Raw genomic sequence first — 16,142 nt, 5'->3', positions numbered from 1 at the left:
AAATCAAATCATATAACTTGAGAAATGTTAGGATAATATTTAGGAAGGAAATAATGATAAATTTCAGAAACAAATAAACACAATACGTGAGTTTTATTATTTTTAATTCCACCACGTCTATGTCATTATGGGCGATGGCTAATCTATTTGGTGGAATCCTTTCTAAATAAAAATTAATAAAATTAAATTAAAAAAAATCTCCGTTTCAATTTCGCTATCACAAATGTGAAAGTTAAAGTGCCATATCTTCAATATGAGTTTCAAGTCTTTTCAAAAATAAACTAATAGTAGAGGGCTCATTTGGATTAGAGATAAGATTAGATAATTTTAGATGAAAGTTGAAAATTGAATAAAATATTATTATAATATTATTTTTGTTTTGGGATTTGAAAGAGTATAATTATTTATTATATTTTTTGTAAAAATTTAAAAAAATTATAATCATGAAATGAGATGCTCTAAATCCAAATGAGCTCTTAGTACGTGCCCTGAAATCATGTGGTATACTACTATACTATGCACAATATCCACGTGACACGGCAAATGTTAAAAAATATAACCAAAAAAAAAAGCATAAGTAGTAACTTCAAAATTAATAGTAATTTTACAAACGGTAAAAGTCTAAGACTAATTATTTTTCTTTTTTCAAAAAACCATTTGATGAATTGTTGAAATTGAAAATCTTAAAGAGTTTTTCCAAGGGAAAATTTCTATTCAAGTATGTGGAGTTTGCACTATTTCAAAAACTAGTACCTCTGGTTTAAAAAATTTAGAACTCACTCATAATTTTGGTCAAGTTTCAAAATGGTCTCTTTGTCAAAATTTTAGTAGTCTCCTTATAAAAATTAATGATGTGGTAGTTAACTACTACTTCATGATCAATCAGAATATAACACATCATATTATGTAGCTCAACATTTAAAACTTCTCAAAGAGACTGTTGAAACTGTTGAAGCTCTAGTTATGTCACCTAAGGCATATCAAAGTTGATCCTTGAAAGTTTCAATCAAAAATAAATAAATAAAACTTGATCCTTGAAAGTGACTTCAAACTGCTAGCTCAGGAACTCAGCCAAGAAGGGGAATCTACGGCAATGGTGGGCAACTAGCTTAGACAGTCTATGCAGATTGTCAAAGTGCAACATGTCTATCGAATGAGCAATGAGGCAGCTCATAGATTGGCTAGACATGCTTGGCATGTAGAAAATGTTAAAATGTGGTGGGACAATGTCTCAAATTGTGTCACAAGCTATTTGGCATGATGCAAACATTTTGTAATAGTTTGGATGGAATGAATTCTGTTTTCCTCTTTTTTATTATTTAAAAAAAAAAAAAAAATCTTCTCAAAGCATAGGTCAATATACCATGTCAGCATGAACAGTAAAAATAATATTATTTTTCGAAAAAGGGTAAAAGTGAAAAGAATGAATAAACAAATCAGCTATAAATTTTAGAAAATGAACAAAAAATAAATAAATTAGCAAATCAGTTTGGTCGTTTTACTTCTTTTTAAGTATATTAGTTAACAGATATTTCCACTTATATTTTATTTGCTCTTTAATTTTATTTTTATTTTTATTTTTTTATAAATAATTTTTAATCAACTTTGTCTGTATGATTTTATTTTTTAAAAATTTTAATGTTATTTTGTATATTATGTTTTTCTATTTTTATTTTAGTGATTTTAAGAAATCTACTAAAATTTTCAAATCTATATATTTTTATATGTTCTAGAAATTTTTAACGTTAATTTTTAAAGCTTAACTTATAAATATTTTAATTTTATGTTTTCTCAATTATGTTTGTTATTTTTCTTTCTTAAATTTATATATTTGACTATTTTAGTACATATGATATGTGCAATTTTTCTATTAGTCAGGAAATGGTGATCAACGATCAAATTAGTATTTTTTATTAAGAAACCGCCTAATGGACCTGTTGAAACTTGTTTTGTAAGAACAAGATGAAGAATCAGAAGCAATCAACCCTGATCCACGTGGTTTAGTTTGGGCTTTGATCTGTGTGGTTTAGGACTCATGATGGCAATCCGAAGTGGCGGTACAGTGTCTATACGTACATCTATAGTAGTAAATAGAATATAAATACAACAAATATAAATAGAGAATAAGATACAGATTTATGTGGTTCAGCATAGGGCCTATGTCCACGAGTCATTTTGGAGTGCAAATTCGGAATATTTTACAGTCTTTCGTGGTTCATTGTACAAATGATAACACAGAAATTTCTCTTATGAAGGTTGAAGAAGCTTTATCTCTCTAGTCACTGCCAAGTCCGAAAGAAGAGGAAGAAGCCCCCATTAGTAGTTGGTAAGAAAGTCGGCTTTATGTCATTTCATCTTTTCCCGCCACTTCCTCCCTTTTCTTGTTACTTCCTCACTTTTCCCCTTTAACACATTTTCCCTTCCTCAGCTTTTGTCCCATCGTTGACCTTGTCTTGTCTCTTCTTGATGACATCTCATGGGCTGGGTTTGGGGCTCTATATGGGCCAAGAAATTTTATTCCTTCCAGTAACCATGCGATTCTTAAGTATGTCCTGCTTCACAAGAGGACTTCGAGAATCTACAAATCAAGCCACCTGTGAAAAATAAACTCCAAACATTGGTCCTTAATCTTCAGTTTGTCGAGACCATGATGATTTCCGAGCATAAAGCTTAGCTTGGAGATTTGGGTGAGAGCTGGTGATGTGAACCCCAATCGACTCGCTTTGAGACCCAACAACAATATTAGAAAACAAACCCAAGAACGCCAAACTCAGGTCTATGGATGGAGAATTTAGACCCGTTGAGATCCCGTTTCAAGAACCTAGATTATATTAAAATCTAGACTCAATGAAATCATGTCTCAATAATCCAAATTACAAGGAAAAACGTCACAAAGGTTATGATTTACCTTTGATAAGTTCAAACATTCAATCAAGAACAAGAGGAGTAAACTCAACTCACAACGAAAATTCAATAAAAAATATCTTACCTCATCAAATGAGGCTACAAGTGGTTTAAATAAACAATCTCCAAAACCCTAAAGGAATAGTGCCGCAGGTACTGTAGCGTGAACAGTGCCGCGCTAGAGTAATATCTAAAACCCTAGTTCAAATAAAATAATAACTTTCCAAATATGCCCTTGGCCAAAATACAAGGCCTTCCCAAAAACCCTAGTTCATTAAAAATAAAACATATGTGTGGGCTGATATCCTTAAGCCCACTTATTCTAAACTAACAAAATAAACTCTTTTAATGAAATGAATAAGTCCAAGGCTTTCAATAACAATAGGCCCAAGTCATGTCTTTCATAGCTTAGATCAAGTGGATCAAAACTGGTTTTCATTCTTTCAAACTCATCATGAGTGTTGGACTCTTGCTAGCTTCATCCCAATTGAATTGTACCAATTCTTACATTGCTCCCTTGATCTTTGTGGCTCTTAATCTTGTAATTGATTCGTAAGACTTAGTCCGCCTTGGGGCCCATCAATAACTTTCCAAATATGTCCTTGGCCAAAATACAAGGCCTTCCCAAAAACCCTAATTCAATAGAAATAAGACATATGTCTGGGCCTCATCAAGCCCACTTATTCTAAACTAATAAATAAACTCTTTTATTGAAATAAATAAGTCCAAGGCCTTCAATAACAATAAGTCCAAGTTATGTCTTTCGTTGCATATCACGTGGATGAAAATTGAATCTCCTCCTCTCAAGCCCATCTTGAATATTGGGCTCTTACTAAACACGTCTCAAGTGGATTGCACCCCTATCCATGCATAGCTTCCTTGATCTTCCTAGATCTTAATCTTATAATTAACCCATCTGAAACTTGCAAAGGCTCTTTACAACTTGGTTCACCTTGGGGCCCATCAGCTGGACTCAACCGACTGCCCAAGGTGGTGATCACGGAGCTCGCCTTAGAGAGCTAGGTAGGAGCTAGATTGGACCGCGCAAGGTGGCGAGCATTTGCTTGACAACCTAAAGCTTGGTATTTGATAGAGAAGATGTTGCTGCCGAGATGCGAGCACAGAGCATCTTGAAGATGGTGGGATCTGGAATCAACTGCTCCGGGTGCCAGAGAAGGAGCTCAACCGCACCGTTGCGGATTGAGCAAGATCTGGAATCGACCATGCTAGTTGCAGGAGAGATAGAGCTCCACCAAGCTATTGCGGTTGCAAACATGGCTCATTAGCAATGAGTGTGTTTTCTAGCGGTGTTCAATGGGCTTTTCCCCCTTGATTTGAGTTGTTTGTTTGATGTTTCCATTTTGGTGTAGATGTTAGAGTTTATTTGTAGTAACCCGTGCTTAAGTGGTCAGGGAGCTCATCGACCCCCTAGGTCCATCTTAGGCAATTGTCGAACTTGTCGATTCATTCTCAAAGGAAATTCACGCGAGGTGGTTGTGGAGCCCGAATGCTCATTCCCAGAGGTAACTCGCTGGCTTTAGGTGTGGCATCAATGTAAGCACTCGGCATTTGTTGGAGAATATGATACTGTCGAGGTTCGAGTGCAAAGCATCGACTTAAAAAATTAGGCAGGATCTAGAATCGATTGCACTTACGGCGAGAAGGGACTGAGACACTTAGGAGAGGTGTTCCCCCATTGGTCACCGAGTGCGGGTGCGACTTTGACTTTGGCAAGATGTAGAATTGGCCACGCTTGGGCGAGGGAGGACTGGGACACATGGGAAAGGTATTCCCCATTGGTCGTTGGGTACGATCGCAGCTTATCAGCTTACGACGATGGGTGACTAGAATACTTGGGAAAGGTGTTCCCCCGTTAGTTGCTGAGTGCAGGTGTGACTTTGACTTTGGCGAGATCTAGAATTGATCGCACTAGGCCGATGGGGGACTAAGATACTTAGAAGAGGTGTTCCCCCATTGGTTGGCGGGTGCAGGCGCAGCTTACCAACTTACAACAATGGGGGATTGGGACACTTGTGAGAGATGTTCTCCCATTGGTGCTAAGTGCAGGTGTGACTTCGACTTTTATGGAATCTAGAATCGACTAAGCTGGGATGAGTGGGAACTGAGACACTTGGGAGAGGTGTTCTCCCATTGATCTCCGGGTGTAGGAGAAGGAGCTCAATTGTGCTGCTCCAATGGGAGATAGTGCTTGACCACTTGGTGTGACGGGAGACAAAACTCAATCATGCTGTTGGATCTGGAGCCAAAGCTCAATCGTGTTGCTATGGCAGGAGATATAGCTCCATTATGCTGCTAGAGCTGGAGCTAGAGTTCAATAGTGCTACTGTGGTGGGAGACAGAGCTCGATCGCATTGATCTGGTGGGAGACAGCTCAATCGTGCTGCTATAGCAAGCTGAAGCTCGACTGCACTGCTACAACAGGAGACAAAGCTCAACCAAGCTGCTGGAGATGGAGCCAGAGCTCAACCGTGCTGATGTGGAGGGAGACAGAGCTTATTTGCACTACTGGAGCAGTAGCTGGAGCTTGACCATGCTAATTCTATGGGAGACAGAGCTCAACATCGTTGTTAGAGTCAAAGTCAAAGCTCGACCACACTACTATGGCAAAAGACAGAGCTCAATCGTGCTGCTGGAGCAAGAGTCGAAGCTTGACTGCGTTGTTACAGCAGGAGACATAATTTGACCATGTTGCTGTGGTGGGAGATAGAGCTCAACCGTGCTGCTAGATACGAGGTGGGATCTAGAATCCACTGCACTGGGTGTAGGAGATTGAACTCAATTGCGCTGCTAGGACGGGAGATGACTCAATTGTGTTGCTTTAGTGGGAGACAAAGCTCAACCACGCTGCTACGTACTAGCGGGATCTGGAGTCGACTATACTGAGTGTGGGAGATTGAACTCGACTGAGTTGCTATGACAAAGAATGACTTATTCGCACTACTCCAGTAGGAGACGGAGCTAGACCATGCTAAGGCTGAACTCAATTGAGCTGCTGATATGGGAGATAGAGCTCAACCACACTGCTCTTGCGGTCAATGACTCAGTTGTGCTGTTGGGGTAGGAAATGATTCGATTGTGCCTCTCTGATGGGAGACAAAGCTCACACCACTAATGGGATCAGAGACAAAGCTCTATTGCATTGCTCCTACGGAAGACTAAACTTAATCGCACTATTGTGACAGGCGATAGGGTTAGACTAAATTTCTCTACTGGGAGGCCGAAACTTGACTACGCTGCTCTAGCGGGAGATGGAGCTTAACCGCACTGTCCAATGGGAGATGGAGCTCGACTGCCCTGCTCTAGCAGGAGATGACTCGATCGCGCTACTCTAGCAAGAGATAGAGCTCAACTGCTCTAATAGGGTGGAAGATGGCTTAACCATGTTGTTGTGATGGGAGATAGAGTTCAACCGCGCTACTAGGGATGCAATCTGGTGCAACTGACTGGGCACTTTCCATGGGCCATGTAATGCGTCGCAGAGCCCGGACTTGGTCCTCATGAGCCCTAGGTGCAACCTACCATGCACTATCATCATGTGAGTGTGAAGGTTGCCATCTTGGTGCAACACAGTGGATGAGACCACTGAGTAAGGAGCTTGCCCCTTCCAAGACGTGGTGATGTGAGAAGTTGTCCACTATGGCGATGTATGCATGCTATGGTTGAAGGAGGGTGGCGAGGAGCTTCCTTCATCGACGTGGACCTTCTATGGCCAATGGGGGGTGGTAGAGTTGACCACCATGGGCGAAAATCCCATGATTGAGGAGGGTGGCTAGAAGGCACATCTTGTGGGAGAGAAGTCCATGGCTGAGGGGGGTGGTCAAGCAGACCACCATGGGCAAGAAGCCTATGGCCAAGAATTGTGGTCGAGCAACTCTAGCCCGCCCATGTGCATGGCGAGATATGGAGGTCGCCATTGTGGTGGGACATCATGCTGATGGGGGTGGTCGAGCAACTCTTGCCGGCCCATGTGCATGGCAAGATATGGGAGTAGCCACTGTGGCGGGACGTCATGGCCAAGGGACACCTTGTTGGAGATAGAGATCTCTAGTGGTATCGTGGTTGGCTAGTGGTGGCCCTGCCAACCCACGGTGAGTGGGTGAGGTGGGACTCGACTGCATGCACACGGTTTGTGAGGCAGGCATCGCCTTCGTGGTCGGAAACCACTTCACGATGACACAGGCTTTCGGTGATCTAGGTAGTGGCTGCCGGGACCTTCACTTGGCTCACGGTTAGCCCTTGTAAACTTTATGGATGCAAGTTACGTGCATAGTTTCTGTGGTTAGGGATAGTCGTAGCAAAGATAGAAGATTTCGACAGTCACATGGTGGCCATTGACACCTTTGCCAATCCCCCAATAAGTGGGTGAGGAAGCTCCGACTGTGTGCACATTACATGTGCGTGGTCATTGTGGTGAGCCTCCTCCATTGACAGGGACCACTTCGACAGTGGTAAACGTCTATGGCCACCCATGTTGTGGTTGTCAGTGATAGCACTAGTCCACCGTGCATGGCCTCTATGGGTGGGAACTACCTCAATAGAGATAGAAGGTGCTAGGGATCCAGGTTGTGACCGCCAGAACCCTTGCCAGTCCCACGGTGGTGGGCGACAGGTTTGTTGGTGCATGACAACTTGCACACAATTGGCAGACTCTCACGTGCATTGTGAACTTACCTGCATAGTGCACTCAAATGCACAATGCATGCTCGACCTTTACCCACACAACGTGAGCTATGCAATTTAAGGTGAACAGTGCGTTTAAGTACATAATGCATGCCTAGGCTTTGGGTTCTTGCCCCTTGATTTTTCAGTGGTAATATTTGTAAAAATAAGATATGTAAAGTTGAGAGCACTTATTTGAGAGGAATTTTATTTGCTCATTTAGAAATGATTGCATATGCCTCAAAATCTTTTTTCTCCCACTTTGGTTAAGAGAATAATCTCGTCCCATATATGGCACCAACTATTAAAGCCTGTTTTTTAAGAACAGGTTGAAGAGGGAGAATGAGTCATCCCCTGCCCACGTGCTTCGATTCGGATCTCAATGGGTGTGGGTTAAAGTCCACCATGGTGGTATGAAGCGGCGGTAGGGTGTCTATATGTATGTTTATTATAATAAATGGAAGATAAATATAATAAATATAAATAGAGAATACAACATAATAATTTACGTGATTTGATATAAAATTTATATTTATTAAAATTTATTATAAATAAAAATATTTTACAATGTCTTCTAATCTTCATTACTTACTGTATAAACGATGACGCTGAAATTTCTGATCAGGTTGAAGAAAAGTGTCGGTGGGTGAATAACAAAGTCCGAAATTTCTTTTATTTACTTGAAGGTTGGAATGGATACTATTTTAGCACTTGAAATCTGAAAACAAAAGCATAGATCTTAGACACGTGTGAACAAGTAAGCACTTTCTCTCTAGATGGTCGGGTCCGCGGGCTAGAAATGCTTGGACTTACGTCTAAAATGTCAGTGTGTGTTTTCGCTTTCGATTAAATGGCAGATCTTCCGCAACGATTCTGTGGGTACATCGTTTTGATTTGATGTGGCATTTCTCTGTCGCATGTGCCGATTGTGCGGTAAAAAGAGCTACAACTATTTCATTGAAAAGGACGTGAAATAGTTAACTACTTCCTTAACTTCTACGGTCTCCTTTGAATTTGGATCCTTTGAAAGTTTGAATCCACCCACCCACTCACCGGACCGACCCAACCTAACCTTAATACGACATTTTAAGTAAGAAAAAAAAAAAAAAAAGGCTGCCCATTCTGTCTTTGACAAACTGACTGGGCACCTAAGAATATTTTAAGGTTTGGTTACGTTTCCATATTGAGATAAATTGTGAATCATAATATTTTATAAATTTTATTGATATTATTTAATCTTTTTATATTAAAATAATTTAATTTTTTAAATTGAAATATACAAGTTTAATTTTTTTTTATAAAAAATTAAAAAAATAGTAAATTAATTAATAATTTATCTGAAATGAGTTAAGTTTGGTTTAACAATTAAATACAACTAAGAGCTAGTTCAGATATTTAAAATATTTTAATATATTTATAAATAGTAGTAAAATTGTTTGAATTAAAATGTTTTTATTAAATTTTGAAAAAGTTAAAAAATATTGAAAAAAATAATAAAGTTAAAAAAAAAATTTTGAATATAATTTTTATTTTAAAATTTTAAAAAATACTATTATCTTTTGTGTTTTTCTAAAAATTTGGGCTCTCTTCATTATGGAAAAATACATCAACAATAAGTAAAACGAAAGTAATCAACAAAGGACTCCTCAAAACGAGTGTAAGAAAAGCTTGTGAAAGTTTATTAAACCGAGTTGAAGAGGCCGAATGAGTTGGATCTTTGAAGCTAGGAGGTTGTTCCATAAATACCTCCTTGATTAGGTGGCTTGGCTATATCGAAAAAGTATTCTAAACATCCAAATTGGCGATTGAAGTTTACAACCAAGGCCAAAAGTAGTCTCATGGTTGTTGATTCTACTATAGAGTCGAAAGTCTCGGTAAAGTCAACACCATTTTGTCACTAAAAAGTAAAAACCTTTGCTTACCAATCTAGCCATATCGCAATCGAGAGCCCCATATGCTTTTAAGTTTCAGTTAGTATAGCCATATTCATTGGATCACATCTTTTTGCAGTGGTTTTGAGCATAATTCTCGAGCCTGATTGGCCTGCAAAGTAATCAGAAGATAAATGGATGTATAATATTAATGTAGAAAAGTGGATGTATAGTATTGTACAAATTAGAAGACAAACGGATACATAGAAGAGTTCAGTTATATACAATAATTTTTGTATATTTTTTATACACTTCACCGATGTAATTGGTCAAAGCAGTTATTTTATATTAAAAAAATAATACTGTCAATTACATAAATGAAATGTGCAAAGAGTACACAACTGTATATGAAATTTTTGTATATTAGAATGTTACAAATGGATGATTGTACATTCATATTGATGAGCCATTGCTTGAGTCCGTGTCCCGTCAGGAGACTTGGCTGCCATTGCAAAACTTTGAAATTCAGGGAGGCAAAGAAGGAAAAGTATAGTTGCAAGCATAATTGTATACTAATCTATGCACCAATGTGATGTGATTGGTCAAAAAGTAGATTTTATTGAAAATGGTATTAATTTAAATTTTAAGTATAAATAAATTAGTGTTGGTATACAGATTAGTGTGCGACTATGTTTGCATGTAGTAAAACTCGGCAAAGAAACAAATGGTTGTATTGTGTATGGTCTTGAAGAAAAGTTGGTAGCTGGGAATTGTTTGGACTGGTGGTCATTCGATGATTCTACACATATATTTTGCAGAAGACATATTTTTCTTGACAATAAAGGTAGTCCAAAGCCAAATAATCTCCAGAGCAGAACCACTCATTCAGTGCTATTTCCCCTCATTTTTACGTTTTCAAGCTTTTCTCTTTGATTTTCTTTTGGCTTCTATGTCTGCCCTGCACCGTTTTCCTCACCCCTAATTTTTTGTCTTGATTGATACTCAATAATATATCATAATGTTAACATTAAAAATAGTTATTTACACATATTAGGCTTGATGTTACAAATTTGGAAGATTTTATCAGCTTGTTACAAACTTAGAAAATTTAGAAAAGTTTCAAAATTTAAAAGCAATTAAGAAAATTTACCAAATTGAAATTATATAAATGAAAAAGATAGAGGAATTCTATTATATCTAAAGGTGTAATCAGTCTGGTATGATTCATTTGGGATGAGAAATTTGGACTAGATTGATTTTTTCAATCTACCAAAAGATTGGATCGGATCCAAACCAACCTAGAGGAAAAAGTTGAAAAAAAATAGTAATTCATAAACCTGGGCCCTGGCTATTGGGCCTTCTGGGAGTAAGAAGAAGGAGGGTGGAGGAGATCTAGAGGACGATTCTGAAAATATAGGAGGATATAAAGAAGTAAAAGAGATTTGCAAAAATTCAAAATACAAAAGCAAAGCATCTTTGAATGTATCTTCATGTGGAATCCTTGTCTACAACTAGCTATTAATATTCTTTCACTGAAAGCCACATTATTCATACTTTATCCCCCTTTCAACTTGGTGGATCATTTTCCAATCCCCTTCTCTGTCCACTAATTCAATTAAATATTTCCAGGCACGTTCCTTGACTATTATTCGATCAACATCATACGATGCTTTTATATACCCCTGACTTTCTGATATTAGGCTTGATATATCTGACCTTCAGCCTTTGTTCTATATTCAAACACTTGGACTATCATAAAAAAATAAAAAATAAAAATGCACGACGATGTTCAAAATGAAACAGATAATTTTGAAAACATGATTAAATATGAACTCCCGTACACTTATAACAATTTGGAGAAAATAATAATTACATCATATAAAATAGCAAAAAAGTGTTCCAAAATATGTTTATGGTACACTGCTTAGGAATAAAAAAATATTGCTGACACTGATTTTTGCCCCTAAGTTTTTTTATGGCAGTAGGAAACAAGTAGGAAATAGCAAATATGAAAGTGTACGGTAGTTCCAAGAATATTATTATAATAGGGATATTCTTAATTTTAAATGGTAAGGATAGACACAAATGCATAACCCATATGAGGTTGAACGCATACAAGTCATTATCTACGTGCCACTTGTTGGGTCTCAGTCCGCTAGCTAGGACCCACGCTAATTGCCAACCCACAAATCCACCACCCATTAACTTGCCAAAGAAGTATTTAAGAAAAAATATTAAATAATGATAATAATAATAATAAAACATAAGGTAGAGTTTATGTGGACCAGTTTTACCTCCCTAAGTGGCGGAAGATGTTCCACATCGTTGTCATCCAACCTCAGATCATTATCATCGATTATTTTTTTATTATTATTTTTTAAAATATTGTAAACTACCTTTTTTCTTAACTTGGGTTGCTTCCACGTGTGTAATTGGGGGTTATTTTATGATATTTATCGTTTTTTTTAAGAGCAGTGGAAAACTACCATGAGAAGGGCGTCCTTATGAACCTTGCCACCCATCCTTTTGTTTTATAATTGTCTGCAACCTATCTAATTTAAAAAAGAAAGTATTCAATAATTGATCCAGTACTGCCTTGTTTAAATATTAAAAACGGGACTTAGCTGCGTAAAATAATCATAGTTTGAAATAGATATATATTTTGCTAAAAGAAAATTGTTTTAGGCTTCAATTAGTACAATATTTTTTTAGCAAAGATGAGATGTTGTTGGGGTTGTAAGTTTGTAACCGATCTCCTATAGGATTGGCTAGATAGTTTAAACTAGATTTACAAGAATAATAATATTTTTATAATTATTTTAAGAATAATGTTATTTACAATAGTAGAATACGTAAATCTCATGTAGTCGTTTTGAAAAAGAGTGAAGTCTGTTATTAAAAAATTAATTTTTTTCATGTAGGTCTTGTATTTATTCAATTTTTTTAAAATAATTATGCGACGTTTGCACACCTTCAATTGTAATTATCATTTTTCTTATTTTAAAACTCATCTTACAGTCAACCAATGTGCTAATAGCATTGTTTAATTGAAAATATTAAGATTTTTTTAATTTTCAAAATTTTAAAATCTAGCCCGCGATTAATATAAAATTAGAGAAAACAATTATAAAAGAATTGCGAGTTTATATTAGTGATGATATACCTACAATTATCTTACAATTAATTTACAACCTAATTTATAATAAATCAATAGAAACATGTCACTTTACTAAAAATTAAATTAAATTTTATAAAATTACTTTCAATTTAATATAAAATTATAAAAGAGTAATAAAAAAAATCTAATTACAAGCATAACTGCACACTAATATGTATACCAATCTAATATGATTGGTAAAAAAATAGATTTTATTAAAAATAGTATTAATTTAAATTTTGAATATGAATGAATCAGTATTGATATGCAGATTAATAAGCGACTTTGTCCGTATGTAGGTGAATTCTATAAAAAATCACTTATTAGTGGAAAAGTATATTATGACACAACACGTTATACACACGTGCTCACAAGCCGTTCAAGTCTATCTCCGACAAAGTTGCAATAATTGATGCAAATAGGTTTGGTTTGGTCCCTCAAGCAAGGCATATCCAATTGACGCACTTGTAGCCATTTAGAGTGGAAGCATGCCGTCAAGGTGTTGCGTGGTGTTGCGTCACGCATATATATATATATATATATATATATATATGTATATATGTATGTATAGTCTGTGACTTATCAAAAAAAAATATGTATGTATAGTGTGTGTGTATGCAAACATATTAAAATGGCGTATGCTGAGAAAAAGCATTATCTTTTCTTCTTTTTGTTTTTGGGTCTGTAGTGTAGAAAGCAACCTTCCTCAGATCTCCTCAGATCCGATGGTCGGGGCTCGTCTCCATCTTTTTATGCAAAATGGATATGAATCCATGACCGAAAGCGACCACATTCAGGGATAAAAAGTAGTAATATTTGTCTCTTCAGTATGGTTCTTGAATTCGGAAGTCTCGTTTGCTCCGATTTAACGGCAAAGATACTAATTTTACATATATTTTAAACAATGATTTGTTAGCTTCAAATATATTAAAGTTTACGTATTCTTTTTTTGTAAAAAAATATAATTCATACATTAAAAAAAAAAATTACTTTTTTCAGTGAGATTTACTTTATTTATAAAGGTCTATGCAAGATTTCCACACCTAAAATTTATACATAGTATTACTCATATATTTTTTTACAACTATGTTTAAATGAGTAATATTTCTTATAAATTGGTATTACAAAAATATTCTCAATTTTAAACGGAATTGTAAAAAGTTAATAAAAATAATTATTTTTATGATAACAAAAATACTACAAGGACAATGGTCTTAAAAATGTTAACTCTACCCCCATAGAGTGTGTCTCTTAAACTTTTATTCATAGAGTGTGTCGTCTACTTCGTCTTAAATAGAGTATGAGATTTGTTAATTCTGTCTTAAATATAATTGTGTTGTCTTTCAGATAGTGGTTTGTAGACATTTACAGTATAGACTAGAACATATCAGTCACAATTATATACTGAAGAGCTATTAATATTGTAATTAGCTTATAATGTATATTTCAGGTCAAAGTTATAATGTTCATTATTAATAAATGCAGTATCTTTATATATAAAAAGAGCCTATCTAACAGAAATTTCTTATTTTAACGGAAATTTCTTATTTTAACGGAAATTTATTGTTTCACCGTTAATTTTACTGTTTCCGTTAAAGTTAATTCTGTTTACTTCGTTTAAATTTATTTATTATCTTCTCTTTAATTTCTTCTGTAACTTTACGTCTTCTCTTTAATTTCATTCGTTCGTATCTCTCTCCAAAACCAATTTATGTAGAGCAACGCACGACCCAGGGCAAAATCTATTCAGATCTACAATGACGAAATGACGGCACGACTGGGGGAGGAGGAAGGACTTGGTGGTGGGAGAGATGGGCGAACGGAGATGGAGAGATCGGCATGAAGGAGAACTGCTCATCGAGGGAAATAAATGCGACGGAGGCTCGGCCTGGGGATGGGACGACTGAACAACGGCGAAAAAGCTCTAAGGAAGAAAACAAATGCTTGCTGCATGGCTCGTTTGAGAGCCAGTTCGTGTTGTAATTCAGTGGCAGATCATAGAAGAAAATGTTCAAATTCTTCAAGAACCATGCTATAAAATGTATACATATGTTAAAGTTTCAGTTACATGGGCGAAAGAGGTGAAAACTTTCATCAAAACTGTGAGGAAAAACAATTTAACCTGAATTACTTGTGAATTCTTGGATGAGAGTGGCGTTGGTGGACGCTAAGACTAAGAGAGCGTGAGAAGCGAGGGTGGATTCGGAGTTGAGGACATGGGTTTTGGACAGAGAGGTAGGTTTGTTCTATGGGTTATTGTTGGTTAGGAAATAAGAGCCGAATAGATAGAGCGAGAGGGAGAACCAGATGAACCATTTGTAATACCTGTAAAACAAGCTTCTCTATTGGGGCCTGCCATTTTTGTTGTGCAAAAACCTCATCCTCACATAGAAACCTCAATTCTTCGAGAGTCACTTCGGCTCAGCCATCTCATTTAAAACCTAGAAAAAACCCATGACGTCGCTTTAGCAAGTGAAAAGTTTAGCAGTTGGGATAGGGCTTTCGGTTCTTGGTCGGCGAAGAAGTGGAAACGAAGGATAAGTGATTGAAGAAGAAGAAACAAGGGAGGTTGTTGGTACTTTGTTTTTGTGGCCAAAACGAAATGAGTATAAAACAAAAATGATAAATGGATTGGTTCGGGATATCTATTTGCGTTTGGTTCAGTTCTGTGATTCGATAATAATATAAAAAATTACTACATTTCTGCAGAAACTGTTCACCCACGGAGAGAGAGAGTGCGAGCTATTTGACCAGGGAGCTGGTCTCCTTTTTAATGCTTGTTTTGATCCTTTCGGAGTCCAGACGAGTTGAATGACGGAAACACCCTTATCATTTCGACAGAATGTGTGAGCAGTAGTCTTTGGTAAAAAGGGGGTAGTGACTCGTAATATTCTATGAACTTGTCTCTTCAATAGTTCAATCTATGTGTCATATTGTCTCTCTGCATTTATAGTCTGTCATATCCCTTTAAATTAAACAATTCCTATTTAAAAGTTTCCTTTTAATACTTTTTTTCAAGCTTAAAGATTTTTTTTTTTTTTATACTTTGCGTAAGTACTATTTTTATTTTATAAATGATATATATAATTTCAGTAGTAATATTATTATTTGTTTAATTCACAAAAAATGATACTTATCATTTTGTATCTTATATTTTATATATTTTAATATTATTATTTATTTATTTTATTTTATTTTTATTAAACTATTAAGTTATTCTATTTTTCATCTATACACTACATATTTTTTTATAAAAAAATAAATAAAATAAATATGATGTGTAGAAATTATCATTGATTAATTTGCCATTCAAATTTTATTTTATAGGAGCATCGACTATATGTTAAAAACATTGCAAAGAAATTATCAAAAAAAATTTGAAAGATTCAAGCTTATACAGATCCAGAGAAACTATAAGAGAAAAAATATAGGCATTTTAATGTTCTCTCTATTGAAGTAATACAAAATGAAAAAAATGTTGGATCGTCATCCTAGAATTAAAATTATCTCATAAAACTATGGGCGATATT

This window comes from Carya illinoinensis, chromosome 9, assembly GCF_018687715.1.
Source record: "Carya illinoinensis cultivar Pawnee chromosome 9, C.illinoinensisPawnee_v1, whole genome shotgun sequence".
Lineage (NCBI taxonomy): Eukaryota > Viridiplantae > Streptophyta > Magnoliopsida > Fagales > Juglandaceae > Carya > Carya illinoinensis.
Note: the sequence above shows the minus strand (reverse complement) of the source record.